The sequence below is a fragment of the Lepus europaeus genome, chromosome X, assembly GCF_033115175.1.
Source record: "Lepus europaeus isolate LE1 chromosome X, mLepTim1.pri, whole genome shotgun sequence".
Classification (NCBI taxonomy): Eukaryota; Metazoa; Chordata; class Mammalia; order Lagomorpha; family Leporidae; genus Lepus; species Lepus europaeus.
This window is the reverse complement of record NC_084850.1, coordinates 116904467-116929516: the sequence shown is the minus strand read 5'-3', so window position 1 is coordinate 116929516 and position 25050 is coordinate 116904467. Positions and strand designations below refer to the sequence as shown.

General features: G+C 39.3%; 1 protein-coding gene across 9 annotated transcripts in view; it reads right to left on the bottom strand.

Moving 5' to 3' along the window:
- Positions 1–25050, bottom strand: part of DMD (dystrophin) — a 2142101-nt gene that overhangs the window by 446075 nt on the left and 1670976 nt on the right. The window lies entirely within an intron of this gene.

Here is a 25050-nt window from a genome sequence, read left to right as displayed (position 1 = left end):
AATAAAGCACAACTCCCCATCACACTGCAGTCTTTTATACGTATTCTCTGACACAAGGGGAAAATAAGAAGAAACAATGTGTTACATGACAAAATAGTTAATGACTTTTTCTTTTTGCACAGAGTACAGCTCTTATACATTACAATGTTCTAAGCAAAGGATGAAAATTTGCCTTAAGAATGCTTGTCTGTGAGTCCTGATGCCTCAAACTTAGCATGCTGTTCATCCTCTTTCATCATACTACCATGTTTTATTACAATAAGTTATTATAAAGAATTTGTCTCCTGTACTAGACCATGAACCCTGACTTCAGAGACTAGATCTTATTCATACTTATTTCCTCACATATAGCATCACCTGTGGCCCACCATCACACCAGCCGTATTTCAAGGGCTCAGTAGCCTCATACTTCTGTACTGGACAGTATAGATATAAAATATCTTCACCATCACAGAATTCACATCACAGTGCTGACTTCAAGCAGGATTTCTCAACTTTGACCCTACTGGCATATTGAATGGCATAATTCTTTGTTGTGGGGCACTGTCATGTGTATTGTGGAATGTTAAGCAGTATCCCTGGCCTCTAATCACTCCATTACAATCACTCCCACATTCTCTATGTGTCAAACAAAACTGCCTTGAGACATTGTTCAATGTCCTCTAGGGATGAAATCATGCCAGGCTGAGAACAATCAACATATATAAATACTCCTTGAAATACAGTCCTGGAAATGTTTAGGCTGCCAAGACTAATAAGACCAAGGGATTAATGAACCAATTGAAGAGAGATTCCACATATAAATTAAATGTTTTATATCATTGCAAAAGGCAATGCTATTTAATTAAAGAAAAATTTATTAGGTAGAACTGTGCCACAGTCAAGAGAAGCAACCCTTCCCCAATTTCTTTTAACCAAAAAACCTTGGACCATCAAATTAAAATTACTTGAGGTAATTGGTTTGAGGCAACTATTCTAGACTTTCTTCTTCAAAATTGTCTTTAAAACAAAACAAACCATCATCAGAGGGGGCAGCTTTATGGTGCAGCAGCACAGCGGGTTAAGCTGCAGCCTGGGGCACTGCCCCCCCTCCATGTTGCAGTGCCCAGTTAAAGTCTTGGCTACTCTGCTTCTAATTCAGCTTCCTGCTACTGTGCTTGGGAGACAGTAGATGATGCCCCTAAGTACTTGAGTTTGTGGCTTCTGGCTTTAGTCTGGCCTAAACCTGGCTGTTGTAGGCATTTGGGGTGTGAACCAGCAGATGGAAGATCTCTCTCTTTCTCTCACTCTATCACTCTGCCTTTCAAATAAATAAGTCTGAGAAAAAATGTTCTCCCCATGTCAGCACTGACTGTTCTGGCTTTCAACTGTGAGAACTTATATTATTTTTCTCTAATGGCTGTCTCTGGACACAAGAGTCAGTTTCTTGCCAAAGCAGAATACCAGAAATGGTGGGGGAAATAACTTATTCATGAAAGAAGTGCCCCACCAATGACTATCAGGATTTGATGTATAAATACCATAGCTCTCCTGTCCCTTCAGAAGGCTAACTCCTGGGGCAGGTGTTGGGCATCACTTGGCACACCTACATCCCATAACAGAGTGCCTGAGTTTGAGTCTGGCTCTGTTTCTGATTCCAGCTTCCTGGGAGGCTACAGATGATGGTTCAAGTATTTGGGTCTCTAACATCCTTGTGGGAGACTGGGATTGAGTTCCAGGCTCCTGGCTTTGACCTGGCCCAGTCTTGGCGGTTGCAGGCATTTGGGAATTAAACCATCCTATGGGAGATTGCTCTCTCCCTAATAAAACTGGACAACTTTCTAGTACATTCAGATTTTCCCTAGTGAAATCAAACACTAGTAAACAAGTGGTAATTGGCTTGATAATGCATTACTACTGAATGTCTTCTCTTCATTGTTTCACTTCTTCTCTCACCTATAGATATTTTATTCCCCTCTCAAGTGAATCTTTGTCTTAGGGTCCGATTTGACTCAGTTTGTATTAAATTCTTAACTCACGGTCTGATTCTAGGTATTCTGGAATAAATATTAACTAATTCAACAATTAATTATTCCAAATTCTTGAGTCCTTACTGCACATGGCATTACATGTCACAGGTACTAGGGTGGGTATGGTGGTACAGCAGGTTCAACTGCCACTTGGGATGCTCACTTTCCTGGAGTGCCTACGATCAAGTACCACAGTCCAATTCTGATCCAGCTTCCCACTACTGCAACCTGGGAGGCAGCAGATGATGGGTTAAGTGTTTGGGTCCCTGTCACCTACATGGTAAACTAGGATGGAGTTTCTGACTCCTGGTTTCAGCCTGGCCCAGCCAAGCCTCTTGTGGGTATTTGGGGGAGTGAACCAGTGGCTAGAAGATTGGTAACATTCACTTTCTCTCTCTCTCTCTCTCTCTCTCTCTCTCTCTCTCTCGCTGTGTCTCTCAAATAAAAATATGTAAATAATGTTTACAAATGATGGAAGGAGTATTCTCTTGTAATTAGAGCTAGTAAATATAAGAAACCTAGGAAAAGCAGCTTTTTATTTTTTTTACCATCTTCCCACAATTTAGTAACATTTAGTACATTCAAGATGTTGTGTAATCACCGTCTCTAGTTGGAAAAGATTTCTATTACTCCAAAATAAAATTGTGTATTCAATAAGCAGTTATTCTCCATTTCACCCTCACCCTCTCTGCTCCTGGAAACCACCATGGTACATTATACTTCTAGGGATTTATCTGTTCTGGATATTTCATAAAAATTTTACAAGTGACCTTTGGGGCCTTTGTGCTTTCAGTTATTTCAATGTTTTCAAAGTCCACCATCTTTGTAGCATATACCAGCACTTTATTTCTTTTATGGCTCAATAATATTCCATTGTGTGTTTATAATGCAATTTGTCTATTCACTCACCTATGGGTGGACATTGAGCTGTTTCTACCTTTTGGTCATTATAAATAATGGTGGTATGAACATGAATGTACAAAGGTTTATTTGAATACCTGTTTTCAGTAACTTGGGGTATATAACTAAGGAGTGCAATTGCTGGGTCTTATGCTAAGTCTATATACCAAATTTGTGGGCTATTCTAAAAAAAAGTTTTACACCATGGCAGAACTATCTTATATTCCCAGAGGCAATGTACAAATGTTGTAATTTTTCCATATACTGATCAACACTTGTTATTTTGCATTTTTAAAAATTAATCTCCTTCTTGTTCTGATGTGTACTTCCTTAGTACTATTAACGTTGATTAACTTTTCATGTGATTATTGGCCACTGATACACTTTCTTTGGAGAAATGTCTATTCAAGTCCTTTGCACATTTTTAACTGATTTGTTTTCTGCTGTTGAGTTATCAGAGTTTTTTATTTATTCTGGGTATTATATATTTATCAGATACACAGCTTGCAAATATTTCCATTTTGTAAGTTGAAAGTATTTATTTATATGAAATGAGGAATATTAGAACAAAAAATTATCTAGTAGAATTTAGAATATCCACCTTTGTTTTACTCAATGCACTAAAGACTGCTAACTGAAAAAAGTTCCTACTTACTAAAGGGTAATTGCTAAGCCATTTGAAAACTACCCATGTGCCTCTGGTATTTGTTGGGAAGGCTCAAAAGAAAAAGGGACAGCAATTCAGAGTGGGGAACTTAAAATCCCCCTGGAAGTTCCACTCTTGGCTAGTGAGCCAAAGAGCAAGTGTCAAGGGCGGTTGTGACCTTTCTGTTTGTCACTGTGAAATGCCATGGAGCTGAAACAGACAATAGCACCCAGAGATAAATGGACAGAGAATAGGGACAATAGCTCTGTAAACCACTATTTTTATCTGAGAATCCTATGTCTTTCACTCTTTCTGGATTTCAATGTGATTCTTAACCTCTCTTTTTCCACTTTTACACGGATATGTCCTTCTCAATAAGTGTGAATTGTTTATCTTTTTTCTTTGTTTTCACATTTTTGATTCTCTTGATATTTCTAAGCACCATGGTTTCTGTCTGTCTGTCTGTCTCATCACATTTTTCCTTTTGCTTGTTGGTTTTTTTTTTGTCTCCCATAATTTATAACATAGAAAATGAGTTATGGGTGCTGGTTCAAGACTCAGCTACTCCACTTCTGATCCAGCTCTCTGCTATGGCCTTGGAAAGCAGTAGAAGATGGCTCAAGTCCTTGGGCCCCTGCACCTGTGTGGGAGACCCAGAGGAAGCTCCTGGCTTCGGATTGGCACAGCTCAGGCCATTGCAGCCAATTGGGGAGTGAACCATTGGATGGAAGACCTCTCTCTCTCTCTCTCTCTCTCTCTGCCTCTCCTCGCTGTGTAACTCTGACTTTCAAATGAATAAAATAAATCTTAAAAAAATATAGAAAATGAGTAAGCCTATTTTCTTAAAATTTTAACTTATGTATTTGAGAGGCAGAGAGACTGGCAGACAGACAGAGCTCCTATCTGCTGGTTCAGTCTCCAAATACCCACAAGAGCCTAGGTTTGGGTTTAGCGAAAGTCAGGACTTAGGAACTCAATCCACGTCTGTCATGTAGGTGATAGGAACTCAGCTACTTGAGACATCACCATTTCCTCCCAGGCTCTGCATTAGCAGGGAGCTGGAGTCAGAAGACAGAGTCAGGAGCTGAACTCAGACATTCTGATGTGGGCCATGGGTGTGTCAGTTGGGATCGCACTCACAAGGCTGAACACCTGCACCTATTATTGTTTTATTAAAATAAATTAAGCATACCATTTTATATAACTCACTGATAAAAATTCAATTGGCTCAGTTTTTACTGATATCACATTCTTTTGACATGTTTATCTGTACATTTGAGTATATGAGAAAATTAGAAATTATTAATAAATCAGAAATCTCTACCTCTCTTTTTAAAACACAAAATGCATGAATTTTCAACCTTCCTTAGTTTAAAAATATTTCAAAGTACCTATAAGACATGAAGAGACTAAATGTGTAATTTTTTTCAATTAAAGGTAAGAAGTCTTGTCTGAAGATTTTGTAAAGAAGTCAAAAAGCACTTCCAGAAAGGGCCAAGGCAAAATTATTCACACGTATGCAGTGTAGTGACATGAGAAATGCATTCACGGCCCATCTTTTTTTTAAGATTTATTTGGAAAGAAGTTTTACATACACACACACACGAGAGAGAGAGAGAGAGAGAGAGACAGAAAGACAGACACACACAGAGAGGCAGAGAGAGATATCTTACATCTATTGGTTCACTCCCCAAATGACTACAACAGCCAGGTCTGGGCCAGGCCAAAGCCAGGACCATGGAACTCCATCTGCGTTTCCCACACGGGTGGCAGGAGCCCAAGCACTTGGCCATCTTTACTGCTTTCCCAGGGGCATTGACAGGAAGTTGGATCATAAGTGGAACAGCCGGGACTTGAACCCGTGCTCTATGGGATGTTGGTGTCAATGTCACAGGTGGTGGCTTAACCTGCTGCACCACAATGTGAGCCCCACTATCTTGTATGTGGATCCCATAAATAGTATACTGTGAATGCCTGGCAGACAGTGTGATGTTGTAGAGCATTCTCTGTCAATAACAGTGAGTACAGTGAGTCTACGTTGTTGAGAAAGAGGACCTCCAAGTATTTTGAAAAAGCACTGTGAGGCTAAAAAAGCCTTTTGTTAAAAATAAAAAGGGAGCAAATCTTAATGACCTTGAATTTGCAATGGATTCTTAAGTAAGCCAGAAAAATCATGAACAACAAAAGAAAAAATTGATAAATTGGATTTCATCAAAATTAGAAAATCTTGCACACTATTTAAAATGTCAAGAAAGAGAAAAGACAACTTACAGAATGGATTGAAATATTTGCAAGCTGTATATTTGATATATATCAAGGTCCAAAATATATAAATGACTATGGAAAATAATCTGACAACTTTTTTAAAAACTAGACACACATGGTTCTTAACTCAGGATAAATGGGAATTTATATCCACACAAAAACCTATACACATATATTCATTGTAGCATAATTTATAATGCTGGAAAATGTTCTAAAGTGGAAACAACTAGACTGTCCCTCAGTAGGTGAATGGCCAAACAGAATATGACAATTCATAGCATAGAATATTATTCAGCAATAAAAAGGAATGAATTATTGATGCACAACAGCTTGGATCTCAAGGGTATTATGCTTAGTGGAAAAATAATCCCCAGAATTCATATACTGCATGATTCAATTTATATAACATTTGTGCAGTGATAAAACTACAGAGATGGAAAACAGACTAGAGATTGCCAGGGAGATGGTGGGAGAAAAGGAGACAGGCAGTCTGACAGCAATCTTAGTAGGGATCAAATAGCTTTGTACTTGATTATGGTTTTTGTTACACAAATTTCCACATGTAATAAAATGTAATTAACCCACTCTCCCCAACACACATCCCTAATACCAGTGCCAATTTCTTGGTGTTGATTTTCTACTATAACTTATGTGTGAAATGTAGTTTTGGGGGAACTGGGTAAATGGTATATGAGACCTCTCCAGGTGCTGCCAGCTTCCTGTGAATCTCTATTTCAAAACAAAAAGGTTTAGGGAATCAATATTTAGGGCTTAGCTTATTGTAACTAATACCGTTCACTGCTAAGTCAAGTTTTTTTTTACAATAATAATTCAATCTCATTTTTTGTGTAACTTTTTCCCACTAAAGTAATTCTTTTTGTTTGCTTAGTTTTAAATGTCTTATCTTTTTGTCTTCCCAGTGCCTTTTACAGAATTTTAAAGCTGCTCCAATGGTCATTTTCTATGTATAAGCACAAAGCAATTTCTTTCTACTTTTTAAAATGTGCATTTATTTGAGAGGCAGAGAGAGAGAGAGAGAGACAGACACTCCCAGCCATTGGTTCACTCCATCAAACACTTGCAAGGGCCAGAGCTGGGCTAAGTCAAAGCCAGGAGGTGGGATTAATCCACATTGTGCAAATAGGGACAGGTGTCCAAACACTTGAACCATCTTTACTACCTCTCTGAGTCTGCATTAGCAGGAAGTTGGAATCAGGATCCAGAGCCAGAAGTTGGAGAGTGTCTTAACAAGTATCTTTGTTGCTAGGCTAAATGCGCACTCCAAAATTGTGCAGTTTTTCTACAGACTGACTGCACCTTCCTGGTTGTGTTCGAAAGAAGCAATCACTTTGATTACATGGAAAGAGTTCTGTGGATCTGATTGCTTCTCAGTTTTGACAGATAAGATAACCCTAATTTTAGTCCCACCCTCATCCTCACTTTCCACAGTAGCTGATGTCTCTAATTTCTCAGACTTTGCAGGTTCTAGGTACTTGTTATTCGATTTCCCCCAATATGCTAACTTCTCTAGTCTCTTTGCATATTCCAAGAATTTATCTCCCACTTTGATTCTTTATTCTCCCAAATTCTTTCTCCTTGTGATTAAATAAAATTTTAATTATTTTACTGTCATTTTAGTAAAGTTTCAAGATTCACCATGTTTAAGTGGAAATTCCTATAAGAGATCTATAGAAAGAAACATTTTTGAGACAATATTTGAGTGGCTGCATGGATCAGGGGTGAGGTCAAGCTGGGAGCAGGATTTGTGACAATTAACATTTGTCCAGTGGAGGCTTGCAAATATGGACTGCTGTCTATGTGTTAGAAATCTTTATGGTCTTGAATTTTCCCAGATATAATTTACTAATCCTATCTATTTTCCTCACTGTTTTTTACTGCAAAGTATATGGGAACCATTTGTAACTTTAAGTTACAGGATTCTCATTTAACTGCTAGGTTGAAGCATATGAAACAAATTTTACAGCTCTAAAACGTTTAAACACTGACAGTACTATACGGTTCAAGGTAATATTTTAATGTACTGAGGTGGGAACTGAATACAGGTATTTCTGGCAATTGTTCTGTACACATTAACTTGCACAGTGTGATCTGGATTATCCCAATTTTTGTACTTCTGGATATTTTCTAAGCTCAATCAATATGTACATGCAAGGTTGTACTCTGCTTTGCATTGTTTGTCAAAAGACATGACATCATGTACGTGAGACATAAGAATACTTGAGTCAGTTATACTCAAAGACCTAATGAGCAAAATATTTACTTCTCCTTTGGGTTACAAGCTTCTGAACTCTGGCCTTTTCAAACTGCTTTTGAAATTCTAGTAAGTTAACATGAAAGAACACTCTGTAAACTATTTCTAAAAAACACTTAAAATTGAGCCAGAGTACTATTCGTATTTATGAGATGCCATCAGAAATAAGAGATAAAAGGCTCTTTAACCTATTTGGATTATGAGACTAGAAGATAGAACCAATTCCCTCAATAGCCAGGGTTCATTATTACTAATAATGATAATGATGATAATAATAATAATAAAAAACCCTGAAGCTACTAACAACATGCCAAAATGTCACACTAGGTGGGGCACTGTGCCCAGAGCTTCATCTAAGTTTTCTCACTTAATCTTCACAGTATTAACCTCTACTCACATCCACATTTTAGAAATAAGGCCCAGAGAGATTCAAAGTCTTGAAAGCAGTCTAGCTAGCATTCAGAAACAAAGACACCCCTTTCCTTGCTATATTCCTCTGCCCGGCATAAAAGATTGTCTTTGGGTGAAGCATAGAAATGTAGATTGAAAATGGAAATTGAAATCCTAAATCTATCAGCAAAAATTCTGCTGATGTGCAAAGCTAGGCTATTTGTCCATGAACACCCAGCTCCCAGAGGATAGGGCAAGAAAGGGACCCAGGTGGCCAGAAGTTTACTTAGTAAAGAGAGATGGGCCAAACTCAAGAGGGAATGACTTCTCTGGGAACTCAGCAACTCTATTTTTCTCTTCTTTTAATTATAAAGTGATCTGTTAATGTTGATTATTCGAGGCTAGGAGTGGTGGGAGGGATAGAGGGAGCTTTGAAAAAAAAAAGGGGAAGCTGGATGTGATTCATTAATTGTGACAAATATATTACACTAATATGAGATGTTAATAATAGGTGAAGCTGGGTGTGGTTTATACATTGCAACAAATACTTCATACTAATATAAGGTGGTAACAATAGAGGAAGATGCGTGGGGTATATGAGAACTCTTTGTACTACTTCACAATTTCTGTGTTGCGAATTTAAAACTATCCTTACAGAAAAAGTTAAAAACAAAGCGATCTGTTCACTTGGGGTACTCTTTAATTTCTCTCTTTTCAGTCTTCAGCAGATTTGAAATAATGTTCAACCATATCCGAAATTAAACTAATTTCAATTAATTTCCAGGAGATAAAACAAAATTATTAGCTCATTAACAAAGGAGTATGTCTCGCTATATTTCGTGAATGTAACATTCTCTATTAAAATGCTCTATTGAAATGAGGTGTGGGGGTAGCCATTGGCTTAGTGGTTAGGATGTTGGTTAGGATGCTTACATCCCATATTGGGATGTCTGGGTTCAATACTCAGCTCTGGCTCCCGATTCCAGTTTCTTGATAATGCAGACCTTGGGAAACAACAGTGATGGTTCCAGTGATTGGGTTCTTGCTGCTCACATGGGAGACCTGGATGGAGTTCCTGGATCCAGGCTGTGGTCCAAAGCCTAGCTCCTGCCCTTGTGGGCATTTGGGGAGTGAACCAGGAAAACAGACACACATACTCTAACAAATAAATACAAATTTTAAGCAATGAGGTGTAGAATACAAGTGGCTCTAATACAATTGCAACATGTATATCCAACATGAAGCTAAATAAGACATATGTTAGTAAGTCCACATACAGTTGTGAAACACGTACTAGAACTAGAATGCTTAAGAGCTCAAGAAAATGTCTGCTTACTTTTCCCCTCTTGTTAAGTGCCGGACAGTGTTGAATACATATAGTACGTCAGTAACTTCTTGATGATAATGAGTTGGATCTGGTCCATGATGTAGTTATTTTTTGGAAAAATTTCATTCACTTATTTGTTTCAAAGTCAGAGTTAAAGGCAGAAAGAGAGAGAGAGAGAGAGAGAGAGAGAGAGAGAGAGAGAGAGAGAGAAAGAAAGAGAGAGAGAAAGAAAGAAAGAGAGAGAGAGAGAGAGAGAGATCTTCCATGTGCTGGTTCACTTTTGAAATATCTGCAATTGTGAAGGCTGGACCAGGTTGAAGCTAGGATCTTGGAACTCCATCTGTGTCTGCCACAAGGGTGGTAGGGGGTCCAAGAACTTGGGCCATCATCCACTACCCCTAGGCACATTAGTAGGCAGCTGGATCAGAAGCAGAATAGTCGGTCTTGAATTGGCCCTCAGTTGTGGCTTAACCTGCTGTGCCACAACATGTGCCCCTGATTTAGCTATTTTAATGACATGTTAATGATCCTTAATCAGCACACATGCATACATTTACTGAAGTGTTACAGTGTACCACATAAAAATGTAAAGGTATTAAGTGTTAATCAAAATTAAAAATGTTCGTGGAGGGGCAGGCATTTAGCCTACTGGTTAAGACAATGGATAGATCAGATGCCTGCATCTCACATCAGTGTATTGGCTCCACCTCCTGACTCCAGCTTCTTCCTAATTCAGAACCTGGGAGGCAATGCTGCTAGTTCAAGTGACTGGGTTCCTGTCACCCCTATGGGAGACTTAGATTGAGTTCCTGGTTCCTAGCTTTGTTTGGCCTTTGCCCTGCTCCAGCCATTGCAGACACTGAAGGAGAAAAGCAGAGGAGCTCTTCTTATCTGAGTATCGGTCTCTCTCTCTGTCTTCTGCTTCTCGAATAAAAATTCTAAAAAATGTTTAAGGAGATAGAAATGCTAATGAACCTGATTTGATCTTCACACAGTGAATCCATGTACTCAGTTATCACATTGTGCCCTGTAAGTATGTACAACTAACATGTAGAAATATGAAGAAAAATTAGAGAAACCCGAAGCAAAACACTGCTCTTTTAAACTACTTTTTTTTTTTTAATTTTTGACAGGCAGAGTGGACAGTGAGAGAGAGACAGAGAGAAAGGTCTTCCTTTTGCTGTTGGTTCACCCTCCAATGGCCGCCGCGGTAGCGCGCTGCAGCCGGCGCACCGCGCTGATCCGATGGCAGGAGCCAGGTGCTTCTCCTGGTCTCCCATGGGGTGCAGGGCCCAAGCACTTGGGCCATCCTCCACTGCACTCCCTGGCCACAGCAGAGAGCTGGCCTGGAAGAGGGGCAACCGGGACAGGATCGGTGCCCCGACCGGGACTAGAACCCGGTGTGCCGGCGCCGCAAGGCGGAGGATTAGCCTAGTGCGCCGCGGCACCGGCCTAAACTACTTTTTAACGTATAACAAAACTAGTTCCGAAATTCTCTGAGATGCAAATATATCTTCACATAAAGTTGTTGCAATGGAAGTCACCAGTGAACTGTACGCTTTCCCTGTTAATGAACATCTGACGTTATGTATGAACATGGGCTTAGTTGGATAAAGCCACAGTTTGAAATATATTGAATGTACCCCTGCAATTTAATTGCAAAATTAATAAAATAAAAATAATATGGTCACAGCAGGAGCTACGCCATGCTGGTGAAACTGCTGGGTTTATTCTTAGATCTTATCTCGGAAGCTTGTATTCACTTTCACTATGGTGTTACTGTTTTTGCAAGGAAGTGCATATCAGGATTTTGAGTGCATATTTCAAATTTCTTTTGGTATTGTACCAAACAATGTGGAAGACTAAAATCAAAATAAAATGTGAAAATAAATGTAAAACATTTTAGGTCTCAAGCTCAACTTCTTTATACTTCAGTTAATTTACTTGGCTGTTTGGCTGGGCTCATTTTTATAATTACAGTAGTTTCCTACATAAACAGTATTAAATGGGCCCATTGCAACATGCCAAGTAATAATTAGCTATCATTTAATCTCTTATATTTATATGTGCCATAGCATATGTTGGCACACATATTCACTTACTAATTCAAAGATCATCAACTAAGTCTAGGTCAGAAATATGATTTATTTATCAGTTCCTAACCACTTCTACATATTCTTTCAGACTGAGCTAGCTTGTCACTGGTTACAAAGAAAAAGACAGCATTTCCTTAAAATATATAGTTTTTTTTTAAATAAAATGTTTTTACTTTGACTTTTTAAATAATTTATTATTTTTTTGAAAGGCAGGGAGACAGAGAGAGATGCTGACAGAGAGAACTTGCATATGCTGGCTCACTCCTAAAATGTCCAAAGGCAGGGACTGGGTTAGGAGCAGGAGCAGGGGCCTATGCCCTGAGAGACACAATAACTCAATGCAGGTCTCCCGTGTGGGTGGCCAGGATCTGGTTACTTGAGTCATCATTGCTGCCTCCTAAGATCTGCAATAGCAGGAACTGGAATAAGGAGCTAGAGGGGGAATCTAACCCAGCTGCTCTGATATGGTTCATGGGCAACTTGACCAGTGTTTTAACCACTAGGACAAACGATTTAAGACTCACAAAGAAACTGCAAGTGTAGTACACAGTTCCCATGAACCTTTAATTCAGCTTCTGTCAATTGCAATATATTAACTATAGTACATTATCAAAGATAGGAAATTGCTATTGGTACATTAACTCAGACACAGACCTCACATTTCGCCAGTTTTACATACACTCTTTTAAAGATAAACTTATTTTAATCAAGTCTAAAAGCTGAGTCTTACGTTAGAAAAATGTGTTTTATGGTTATTTTAATGCCATTCCAAATTGTCCTAAACAATGTTCAGTGTAGCAAAATCATAAGAATGATTTTCTAATCACTTAAATAAAGCAACACTCTGCTTTCTGCTACGGAGTTGTTGCTATAGAATATTTCAAAATTACATTTGTTAAAGGACAGAAAGCATATTGAATGAAAGAGCCTGATTTCTTATCCTCCTTGATACGGTATGCTCAATTACTCCTTAGAAAGCATGTATGAGGCCGGTGCCGCGGCTCACTAGGCTAATCCTCCACCTTGCGGCGCCGGCACACCGGGTTCTAGTCCCGGTTGGGGCGCCGGATTCTGTCCCAGTTGCCCCTCTTCCAGGCCAGCTCTCTGCTGTGGCCCGGGAAGGCAGTGGAGGATGGCCCAAGTGCTTGGGCCCTGCACCCCATGGGAGACCAGGAGAAGCACCTGGCTCCTGTCATCGGATCAGCGCGGTGCGCTGTCCGCAGCGCGCCAACCGCGGCGGCCATTGGAGGGTGAACCAACGGCAAAGGAAGACCTTTCTCTCTGTCTCTCTCTCTCACTGTCCACTCTGCCTGTCCAAAAAAAAAAAAAAAAAAAAAAAGAAAGCATGTATAAAAAGTTTAGTTCTGCTTCTTAGCTCTTGAGGCCCACTTTGGACTCAAGTTTTGCTTAACATTTGATTCAATATTCACAGCAAAGAAGCTGTCAAATACGTTTTTAAAGACAGAAATTCGTCAATATTATATATATGCTTTACAGTTCCTTTAGAAAATAGGCAAAAATGCTGAAAAAAGATCTAACTTAACACATAAAATGCTTGGAATTTATTTCTATGCTAAGTCAGCCATAGAAGCTAAATAGTTATTTCAAAAAGAGAAACTAGTATCGGTTTCCTACATATTTTAAACTGTTACTCATTATTAATTTTTATAAAATGTATTGCAATTACATTAATCCCAACAGTATAATATCTCTGTAATAAGGATATAACTAATTCAATAGGCGTTCATTGTGATTTCACTTTAATTAATACTTGCTTATTGTGAAGTATTACTCGCTTTTTGATGGCATGCCCTTAATGATTATGCCTCTTTTGGTGAGTGCCAGATCATTATTAATTCCTTTTGTATTCATTATAACAACATCAATCAGGGAAAGTTCATTTGTTATTAATGTGAATATAACAGGTAATTCCATTCTAATCTAGTGGTGATTAGTGTTCACTTGGTAAGTAATTACAATATCACATTTCAAAGTGTTAGCTTGGACAATACTTATTTTGTGTGGCCTCTAAAAGAACCACAGTAATTTGAGCTAAGAATTGAAAAGATTGAAGAAAGGAAATAACCTAAGAACAAAGAGAAAGGGTTTCTATGCGGCAGGGACAAGTGGATAATGGTTAAGTGAGGGGTTTCCAAAATTCGTTGCTATTTTTTGATCAAGTATGCTTTTACATATACCCAAAGATATCACCGCTCCATTTGTACAGCAAAGAAAAGTGAAACTAGTAGTTCCATGGTGTCAATGAAATTTCAAATTACATGGTTTCCTTATCCTAAATGACAGATTAATTTCACTGTATGAAAGTTAAAACTTATATTTAAAAGAAGGAATCCTTTTGATATCATTTTCCTTGAAAATTAATAAATATTAAAGCTGTCTACCTAGTTTTAAACCAAAATTATCCTTATATTGAAAAATTAAACATTCTAAAACATATTGATGACACATATTAATGTTATAGCTTTTGCTTATCTTATATATTATATAAAATTCCATTAACATTAATAACCAGAGGGTTTTACACATACTGATACTTAATATATTGGATCAGTACTGGTCATTGAGTTTTAAAATCCTGAAAGTATTAAACTTACTGTAGAACATTATAAGTTATCTGTAGACATCTGAGATTTATAGGCTATATGGAGTAGAAAAAGCATGTGAACCTCAAAACAACCTTGAAGTATAGGCAAGACAGGTGTCATTAATCTTATTTCACAGGTGAGGAGATTGATGCTGAAAAAAATTAAGAAGCTTTTCCAAAATCCCACTATAGGGCTCATACTGGAACCCGGGACTTCCGACTCTTGCTTTTATGCTCTTTCCAATATAGTACAGAGCCACTGTGCCTCTACTCAGTTGTGTCAGATTCTAGAGAACAGATGTAAGGAAAGTTACCAAGGGTTTAGGAGTGCCTATACAAGTAAAACCATCAGATCAATAGGGAGGCCAGGGGAGGGAGAGAGGAAAGAAAGGAATTCAGAAGCGCTGTGGTTTTTAAACCACTTGGGCACTTCAGAATTCTTCCCAACAAATTGAATACCATGTCTGTAAGCCACACAATTTTAATTACAAATCCCACCAGATAGCAAGCTTAGATTTCTGATATACACCCAGGGCTTCTTACACTTATTCAGAAACTCAGATGAGCCTGGCCCGTAGATGAGAGCTCTCAGTAGATACAACTTACACTGGAGAGTAGCCAAGGGAAAAGCAATGCAACTCTGAAGTGTGTGACCCTCGGCAAGCCATTTGGTACTTGTTTATCACTTTAATCATCAATTATTGACATCTACGGTATATCATATTATGAATTTTGAATATGATGAACAACATTACAACTGCTACCTTCAAGCAGTTTACAAGTTGATAAATACTCTGAAACAGGACTTTCCAATGGGTATGCCAGTGTACCCACCATAAGTGGGGTTATAGGTGTTTTGGATAGTGATCCGTCTGAGCCCTGGGACAGAGAGGCAACAACTAAGAGGCAACCTAGATTCCCCAGCCAAGGCTTCATCTTATCTGTTCATCATGATATCACGAAGACTGAAGAACACTGACAAGATGTTAGGATTTTTTTTTTTTAACAGAAAAGAATAAAGTTTTTCTTCCACTGGGGGAGAACTGGGGAACAGATGTTCCCTAGAAGTGTGATAAATCTAAGATCAATCCAGAAGACAGACACAAGTCCTGGTGAACACTTCAGCCAGTGCAAAGAACATTTCAGAGATATTAGGAAATGTCAAGGCTAGCAAAGAGTACCCTGGAGCCATACAGAATCATTTGCCTTCCTCCTTTACATTTGTCTGCCAAAATATTCTATCTGTGGACCAAACGCATCCTCATCTAGGAAATGCCTATTTTTTTTTACACAATCTCTTCTTTCTTTGAACTACCTAGATCTATGTTTCAAAAAATATGGTTTACTTAAACTAGTTACAGGGAGGCATATAACACAGATAAAACACAGAGGAGCAGTTTAAATTTAAAATTTTAATATCTATTTTCATGTATCTTAGAAAAAACACACTAGCACATTAAACTGTAATTTTACAGATACTATTATTTAAGATAAGGTAAGCAACAAGAAGTAATGTCAACTTCACTTTAAGAAAAGCATTATGTAGATAATAGTATAGTGATTACTCAAGCGATTGAATAATGGAGGGTATTTCAAGTCCCTATTGCTTCTGTAACAAATTTTCAGAAACTTAGTGGCTTAAAACCACACATTGACTATTACAGTTCTGCAAGTCCCAAGTCCAAAAATGGATTTCATAGACTAAAATGTTGATAGGGCCGTGTTCCTCCTGGAGAAGCTAGGAAAAATCTGTTTCATTGGCTTTTCCTGCTACCAGAGGAGGCCCATGTGTTTTTGGATAGTGGCTCCTTGCTCCATCTTCAAAACTAGCAGCATAGCATCTCTCTCTCCCTCTCTCTCTCCCTCCCCCCTCCCCCTCACCAGGCTTCTACTTCCATCTTTCTCTTATATGGCCCCTGTGATTAGATTGGGCCCATCTTGATAAATCATATTACAAAGATATTATAGTGTTGGGATTAATGTAATTGCAATACATAGTCACGGGTTCTGGGTATTGAAATCATCCAGGTTGAGGGGAGGGGGAGCACTATGCTGCTTACTAGAGAGGGAAATAACACTTGCTTTAGCTTAACAGGATGTTAGTAAGAGCTTCATAAAAGCAGAGGCTTAACAATTGTTTGTTTCTACTTCTACTCTTCTCCCCTCCTTTATCAACACGACATGCTTGTGCTAGCCCGCTGGAGGGATGTGAAGAGCCACAGTGATCCAGCCACACACACACACACACACACACGTGACCTGTCACCCTCCAGACTTGCAAGCAGGCTCAGCTAGAGCAGGTGAAAGACCCATCACAAATCAATTACTCACAAAATAGCAAATTAATAAAATACTTACTGATTGAAGCTATTGAGGTTTACAATGGTCTAGCTAGTACACTTTGGGATTGTCTGTTGCCCAGCGTTATTGCGGCAGTAGATACACACAAAGACATACGCACCTCCCCCCCCCCCCCCAACACACGCAATTCCTAGATAACCAATACAGATACCAGATGATAATTTTGCCAGGTAAACTATGAAAACCAAAAACAAACCTACCAGTCTACTGTGAATATATCATAACGACAGAGGGCATTTGAACAGCAGAAAAAGATGAGGACATGTCAGGATGAAGGGCAGGTGAGAACCAAAAAGGCAGGTGAGAAGCTTACATGGCTTCTCTGTCACTCCCTCTTCCTCTCCCAGTGTCCTTCTATTTCTCATTGCTCTGCTGACTGAGCAGTTCTTCACAGATGGTCAGCATTTGAGAACATCCACTATATACTACTTAATGTAATGCTCCGCACATTGTAAACCATCAAAAATGTTGAATGAGTAATCACAATGTGAACCGAGCCATTCACAACGGTGTGCTACTAATTCTGGAACTGAAAAATGTGGTTACTGCAGGATACGGAGCTGTATGAACACTTCTAGAAAAGAAATATCTTCTGTAGAAAAAACTGCTTTCTCCATTATTTTAGCAATACTGTAGTATCATATAGAGTCATCATGTGACTTTGTGGAAAGTTGTACCTTCTAATTTAAAAGGAAACATTAACTACAGGTTGATTAGCTTGTGAAGGTGGGGTTTACCATGCTGGTTTGTTTCATTTTAATTCTCCCCAGACTGAGAATTTTGCTTAAAATGACAATGGATACAAATGAATCAATAAAGTATTATGGGGGGCGGTTAATGTCAACAGGACTAAAATATTTCAATTTTAAAACTGCCAGATCTATTTAGCACATGTCATGGTGTAGCTTAACCCATGGTGCACTAACAAAATGTAGGTCAAAGTTAAATTTTATGAAGAGAAGGGGAAACCATACCTCACAAAGCAGTCCACTGAATTAAAAAACACAGGTCTTTATTTTTTTAATATTGGTAAACCCAGGCCCTTTATTTAGAATAATTCTACTAAATAGTTTTACATCTAATCATGTACAATATAGTGTTAATAAAACATATTTCATAGCCTCTATTATTATTTTTAATGAATAGTGTGATGGACTGAATTAGAAAGCATTATAATTTATATTGTTTTAACAAGAACAAGTTTACTTTATTTCACCTTTGTGAAAGCACCTGTTACTTTTTCAAAAGATAAAGTACTTAAGGATGAGATTAGAATATTAAAAATTAACCATATAGTGAAGGTGCTATAAAGCAAGTACAGTAAAATTTCAGTGGCAAAATATAGGCGATAGATATAAAGATATTCACTGTAAAATTGGAAAGAGTTTTATATCAAAACAGTGGAAAAATTAATCAATTGGAAACATTATAACTTTACATACTTTTATATCAGTGCCATCATTATGTAACAATTCCTTTTCTGTAATTGTGATTATTAACCCTTTAACTTTGAAATTTCTGAAAACAGTTTTTGGGGGGCATGCTTATCTTGGTTTTAAAGCTTTATTTATTTGAAAGGCAGAGTTAGAGAGAGAGAAAATCTTCCACCCACTGGTTCATTCCCCAAATGGCTGGGGCTGGGCCACCCAAACCCAGGAGCCAGGAACTTCATCCAGGTCCCCAACATGGGTGCAGGGGCCCAAACATTTGGGCCACCCTCCATTGCTTTCGCAGGCTTATTAGCAGAGAGCTGCATCAGAAGTGGAGCAGCTAGGACTTGAGTGACACCCATATTGGGTGCTGGGGTTGCAGGCAGCAGCTTTACCTGCTTTGCCATGATGTTATCCCCTGTGGGTAGGCTCATCTTGTATGATTGTTGTCCAGAGGTCTTTTCCAGAGGTTGCTATTATTTTGAGGAATAAATAAGCATTAGCTGGATTCAGCAAGGGAATTCAGGTGGTAAGTCTTCCCAGGTGATATGGAGATATAAGGTGCATAGCATCCAGGTGGCCTTGAACTGTCTGCCACATTATCTTCCTCAGGAGAGTAGAAGAAATTGGGCCATGGAGAGACTACATCATGAATGACCTTGAATGCTACTCCTGTGAGACAGGAGTTTATCTTAAAGGAGTTGAGGAATTTTAAATGTGGACATGGAGGCGACGGGGACAGTCATCATGTCGTGAAAATTGTGGCTGAGCAACTAACACCAGGTGCAGAAAGACTAGTTAGAGGTTTTCCAGGTGAAAGAAAGCGAAACAGCACTATCAGCAATCAGAGTAACTCCTCTTTCCTGGTTGCATTCTGTGTTCCTGACTCTGTACAGGAAGCTTATTTGGTCCTTGCAGTCACCCTAGGAAGTAGCACATGTTGCAGGGAAAGGCTACAAGGTTTGTCAGAGGTGCTTGACTGTGCAGTGACAAGTGCTGAAATGGTGTATGGTCACAGAGAAGTCTCCCTTTAAAGACAGACTTAGGAGGTAGAGTTAGCAATGTTTTGTGTCAGTTACAGATGTATGAAAGAGTGAAGTCGCACCAGCATCAGAGGTTTCTGGCTTGAATAATGATGTAAACGGTGCTATCATTTTCTGAAACAGGGAATAAAAGCAAAGGCTCAGATTTAGAGGGGGGAATTCAGTTAAGGTCTTACAAATTTCAAAATATTTACACCCAGTGGACAGATTCAAAGTATGCATTTTAGCATTTTAATTTTTAAAAATAATTAATTTGAGAAGGATGGAGAGACAAAGAGCTCCCATCCGTCTGTTCATTCTCCAAATGCCTGAAATGGGCAGGGCTGGGCCAGGCTGAAGCCAGAAGCTGGGAACTCTATCCAGGCCTCCCTCATGGGTGACAGAAACCCAAGCATTTGAGTCATCACCTGCTACCCCCACCCCCCAGGATCTGCATTAGCAGGAAGCTGGAATTGGAAGCAGAGCTGGGACTTGAACCCCATGCCCATTGATATGACATGTGGTCATCCTAGGTGGCATCTTAACCGCTAGGCCAAATGCCTACCCCTCATTTCGATTTTTAAAAAAGATTTATTTATTTGAAAGTCAGAGCTAGAGAGAGAGAAATGGAGATTCACTCTTCAGATGGCCATAACAACCAGAGCTGGTCCAGGCCTCAAACAGAAGCCAGGAGCTTCTTCTCAGTCTCTGACATGGGTGGCAGGGTCCTCAACACTTGGGCCATATTTTGCTGCTTTTCCCAGGCCACAGCAGGGAGGTGGATCAGAAGTGGAGCAGCCGGGACAAAAACCAATGCCCATATGGGATGCCAGCATTGTAGGTGGTGGCTTTACCTGCTACACCACAATGCCAGATCTCCTAATTTTAATTTTCAATTGACATATATTTGTTCTTATTTATGGCATACAGTATTATAACTTAATACATATATATAAAACGTGTAATGATGAAATCAAGGTAGTTAGCATTTCCATCTCTTCAAATATCATTTCTCTGTGCTGGGAACCTTCAAATTCTTTCCTAGTTATTTTGAAACATGCAATTAATTGTTGTAGACTATATTTAAGAACTGTGATATTGAATGTTACAACTACTTCGTCCAATCTGACTTGATGTTGGAATCCACTCTATCCCCATGTTCCCTCAGCCTTCCTAATCCCTAATGATGTTGATTTTACTCCTTACTTCAATGTAATCAACATTTGTAGCTCCTACAAATGAGACTCAAACCATGTAACAATCTCTATAGCTCAAGCGTAACCAGTCAGAGAAGACATGCTACCTGGGCTTCATAGTCAGTATCAGTTCCTGTGGCCTAATATGGAGGGTCATTGGTGAACTGCAGATATAAATATGGAAGGGATGAGAGAGGCACTTACATAGCAGACCATGATTTGAGACACATACTTGTAGGCTCTAACTGGAGATTTCGATGAAGATGAGCTCATAGGAGAGCTGGGGGCTTGACAGTAAAGAAGGGATCTGGGAGCATCCGCACTTATGGAGGAGGCAGAGATGAATCACCTGGCAAAGTGACTAAAAGGATGTATGGAGGTAGGTCAGGTGAAAACCTAGGTAAGAGGATGGCAGGGAACTGAAGTAGAGAATTACTCGGACAAGCTGAATCAGACCACTTTGCAAGAAGTAGGGCATTGATTTTCTTGGTGAGAGCAGTTTGCCTGGCATCATTGCAATAATAGCTACATAACATGGATTGAAGAGTGAGTTGTGGGGAATGAAGGGAAGTTAGCCAACTCTGTTAACTATTTCAAAAAGATTGGCCATGGAAGGGGAGAGTGAGGGGACATTGGAAAATGATAGGAAAAGAGTAGTGGTGAAGTTGAGCAATGAGTTTTATGTATTTGTTAAAATGAAGGGTATTATAGTGGTAAGCTGACAGCAAAGAATCAGTAAGAAGGTGACTTCACAATTATAGAAAGAAGGAGATGGCACAGTGGGTTAAGTTACAGCTTAGGACACTGGCATCTCATATGGAAGTGCTAGTTTGAATCCCTGCTACTCCACTTATGACCCAGCTTCTTGCTAATGCATCCTGGGAGGCAGTGGCAGTGGATGATGGCTTTGGTGCTTAGGCCCCTGCCACTCACATGGGAGGATGACATTCTTGGTTCCTGGCTTTGGCCTTGCCCTGCCCTGGCTGTTGCAGGTATTTGGGAAATGACACAGTAGATGGAAGATCTCCCTCTCCATGTATGAGTCTGTTTCTCTCTGTCACTCTTTCAAGTAGATGAAAATGAAATAATTAAAGACAATTATTTTAAAAATTATAGAAATATGGGTAGGCTCAATACTGATACTCGGCTCTTGACTCCAGCTTCCTGCTAATGCAAACCATGGACGACAGTAATTATGGCTCATGTATTTGGGAACCTGCCACCCACAGGGAAGACATGGGTCGAGTTCCTGGCTTCCAGCTTTAGCTGACCCAGCCTCAGCTGTTGTGGGCATTTGGGGAGTGAAGTAGCAGATGGAAATGTGCTCTCTTCTCATTAATTAAGTAAATACATATCTTTAAAAATTATGGACGAAGATTTCTGGCAGAACAAAGCTCTGAGGAAATGGTATTTAGAACAGAGGATCAACTTTATACTCTTGCACCCTGCATATCCTATATTCCACACAGCAGTCAGAGGGATGTTTTGAAAAAAATAAACATAAATCACATATTGTTCAACTGAATGATGAATGATATAAAACATATCTGATAAGGGACCCAGAAATCCTTATGGTTTCCACTTTGTGAGAAAATGGAACCCTTCTAAGGCACTTAGCTTTCCTCTGTGACTGACAGCCCTGCTTTACTGAGCCAGTTTAAGAAATTTCTAGTTGCTCCTTTTCTCTTTCTTCATCCAATGAACCACTGAATATTAAGTCAGTCTCTCTCTCTCTCTCTCTCTCTCTCTCTCTCTCTCTCTCGTTCTCTTGCATCTTGTTCTCTCTTTTCTTAATCCCTACTTAACAGCACCCCTAAAACCAATCTCAGGTTTACCCAAGGTATCCTCTACACCTACTAGGATAATTTTACCTACAAGTAATTTCTGACCAAATTATATCAAAATAACACTTTAGGTCTCATTATATAGGAAAGCTGGTTTGTCAAAGGTGTTTTTTTGGGATTTTTTTGGGTCTTTTAAAGATATCTTAATTAATGGTTCAGCCAGTGTGGTCCTCAATCCACAATCTCCCCCCTTGGAATTTCACAGGAATGTGCTACTCATACCCATAGCTGCTCACACCCTGTGATGTCTCTCCATATAAATGTCTTTAGTGGCAAAAATCAATGAAGAACACCTCTGCACTTACTTTTAGTCAGTGGTTTTGAGAGTTGGTCCCCAGACCAGTAGCATTAGGAAACTTGCTAGGGATGCAAATGATCAGGCTTCACCTTGGTCCTTGCTAATTGTGAAACTCTGGTGGTTGAACCCTTCAGTTTGTATCCTAACAAATCCTTATGTAGTTCTGATGCACAGCCAAGTTTGCTCTAAAATACTGCCTTTTTAGCTTGTATGTGACTATATATTTGGAACACGACTGTAACAGCAGAAAAATAAAGCCACATTTTACATCAAAAAAGGTAGAATTCAAGAGCTAAAGGAATATGAAGATGGATTAAATAAGATATACAAAGGAATATAAAGTGAAAAGAATAAAGGGAACCTGGAATATCACATCATATTAAAGCAGCGTATATTATTTAAAAGTTACATATATGCAAAATATCAAAACTCTTCTCTCCATGTGCTAGTTTGAGATGACCTTCATTTGTTTTTGTTTTTCATTTATTTGTTTAATTCATTTGAAAGGCAGAGACAGAGAGACATATTTTCCATTCACTGGTTCAGTCCCCAAATGCCCACAATAGCCAGCTCTGGGCCAGAGCAAAGCCAGTGAATCCCATCTAGGTCTCCCACGTGGGTAGCAGGAACCCAAGTACTTGGGCCATCATCTGCTGCTTCCCATGGTGTGCATTAGCAGGAAGCTAGAAACAGAACAGAGCCAGGCCTCATACATTGTCACTGATATGGGACATGGTTGAACCAAATGGTGGTGTCACCACTGTGCCAAATGTGAAAAACCTGAGGAACCCCTACTTCAGTGTCTTGGTGTGCTTAGTAACAAGTGTGGTTAGGAGCTAACTGCAAATTTTTGCTTCTGTACCCGATTGCTTTGCTTGCTAATACTTGATCTTGTGAAATGCGCTCCCCCCCACCCCCAGGTTAGCCAATACTCTAAATTTCAATTTCCCGAGAGTTTTGCTCCCCGAAAGTTCTGGTTTCCCCAGAAAAGAAACTGATTGTAACTCCCACCCGGGGCTCCCGCCCGGGACAGCCACTCCCCATCTAAAGGATCCAATGAGTACTCATGGTAACTTTCAAACTGGACAATCAAGCCAAAGTGCGCGAAATATGTTAATCTTGTGGTTTTTGTCTTTAAAAGCTGCTGGTAACTGCTGCTCAGGGCTTCTCTTCGCCATTGCTGGCAGGGAGCCCATTTGCGCAAACGCCTAATAAAATCATCTTGCTATTGCATCTGCTGGTCTGGAGATTGGGTCTTTGGGGCGGCCACCCGAGCGTGTTGGATTCCCGATTTTGGGGTCCTTCAATGTCCACTCCAGGTACTTGATTTCTGACATGACTGCCATATGCAGTCATACAACATGAAAGGCTTCATGTAATAAGGTAACAAACTCTGTGTAGTAAACTAATTTTCAACATAAGGAAAACACCTTACATGAAACTGTTGCCATCTAAAAATATTCTTATGATTATTCCTGTCTACATTCTTAATAGACTAATTTTGGGGAATATTCTGAATAGGATTCATATTTTCTCCAAACAGAGGCTGTTTGTCACCATACAGTACCCATGCACCATGAATCTTACAATCAAGAATGTTTGAGGTAGGATATTTCTCAGAGCCACTCTATGAGATGCATACTTAAATATTTAGTATGCATTTATGTAAGGTTAACATCAGGAGAGAAGACACTGAAAACAAATTGACCATGCACATGGATACTTGCTATGATGGAAGGGAAAGTGGCACCCCCAATCACGGCTTGGTGCAGAAGTAGCTGCTGTGCCCCTTCGGGGAGTGATCCAGTAAACAGGGATATCTCTCTCAGGGAGTGATCTAGTAAATAGGGATATCTCTCTCTTGCTCTTATTTTTCTCTTCCTCTCCCTGTTTCTCTGTCACTCTTTCAAATAAATAAATAAATGTTTAAATGAAATTTTATTTATATATTTGAGAGGCAGAGATAAAGAGAGAGCTCCCATCACTGGTTCACTCCCAAATGCCTGCAATGACCACTGCCTCTTTGGCAGAAAGCTAGAGTCAGGAGCTGGGGCTGGGAATAAAACCCAGAAACTTCAAGTGGGATGTGGGCATCTTAACCACTAAGCTACATGCTTGCTCTTTCAATTTTTCTTTTCAATGAAATTACTCTTCTGCTTTACAAAGAACCTTTAGTGGTTTTTAGCATTGTCAGTCAGGTAAAAATAAAACAAACAACACACCTTTCCCGCTTCATCTCGCCCATACACACTCCTGTTTTACCACGCTGTAATCGTCCCAGAATCACCTTTGTGGTTTAAGAAGTGTGTGTTGTATGTTACTTGGCTTACAATGCTTCTCACACCTCCTTAACCAGTCTCCGACAGACTGATATTTTAAAACCCCATTT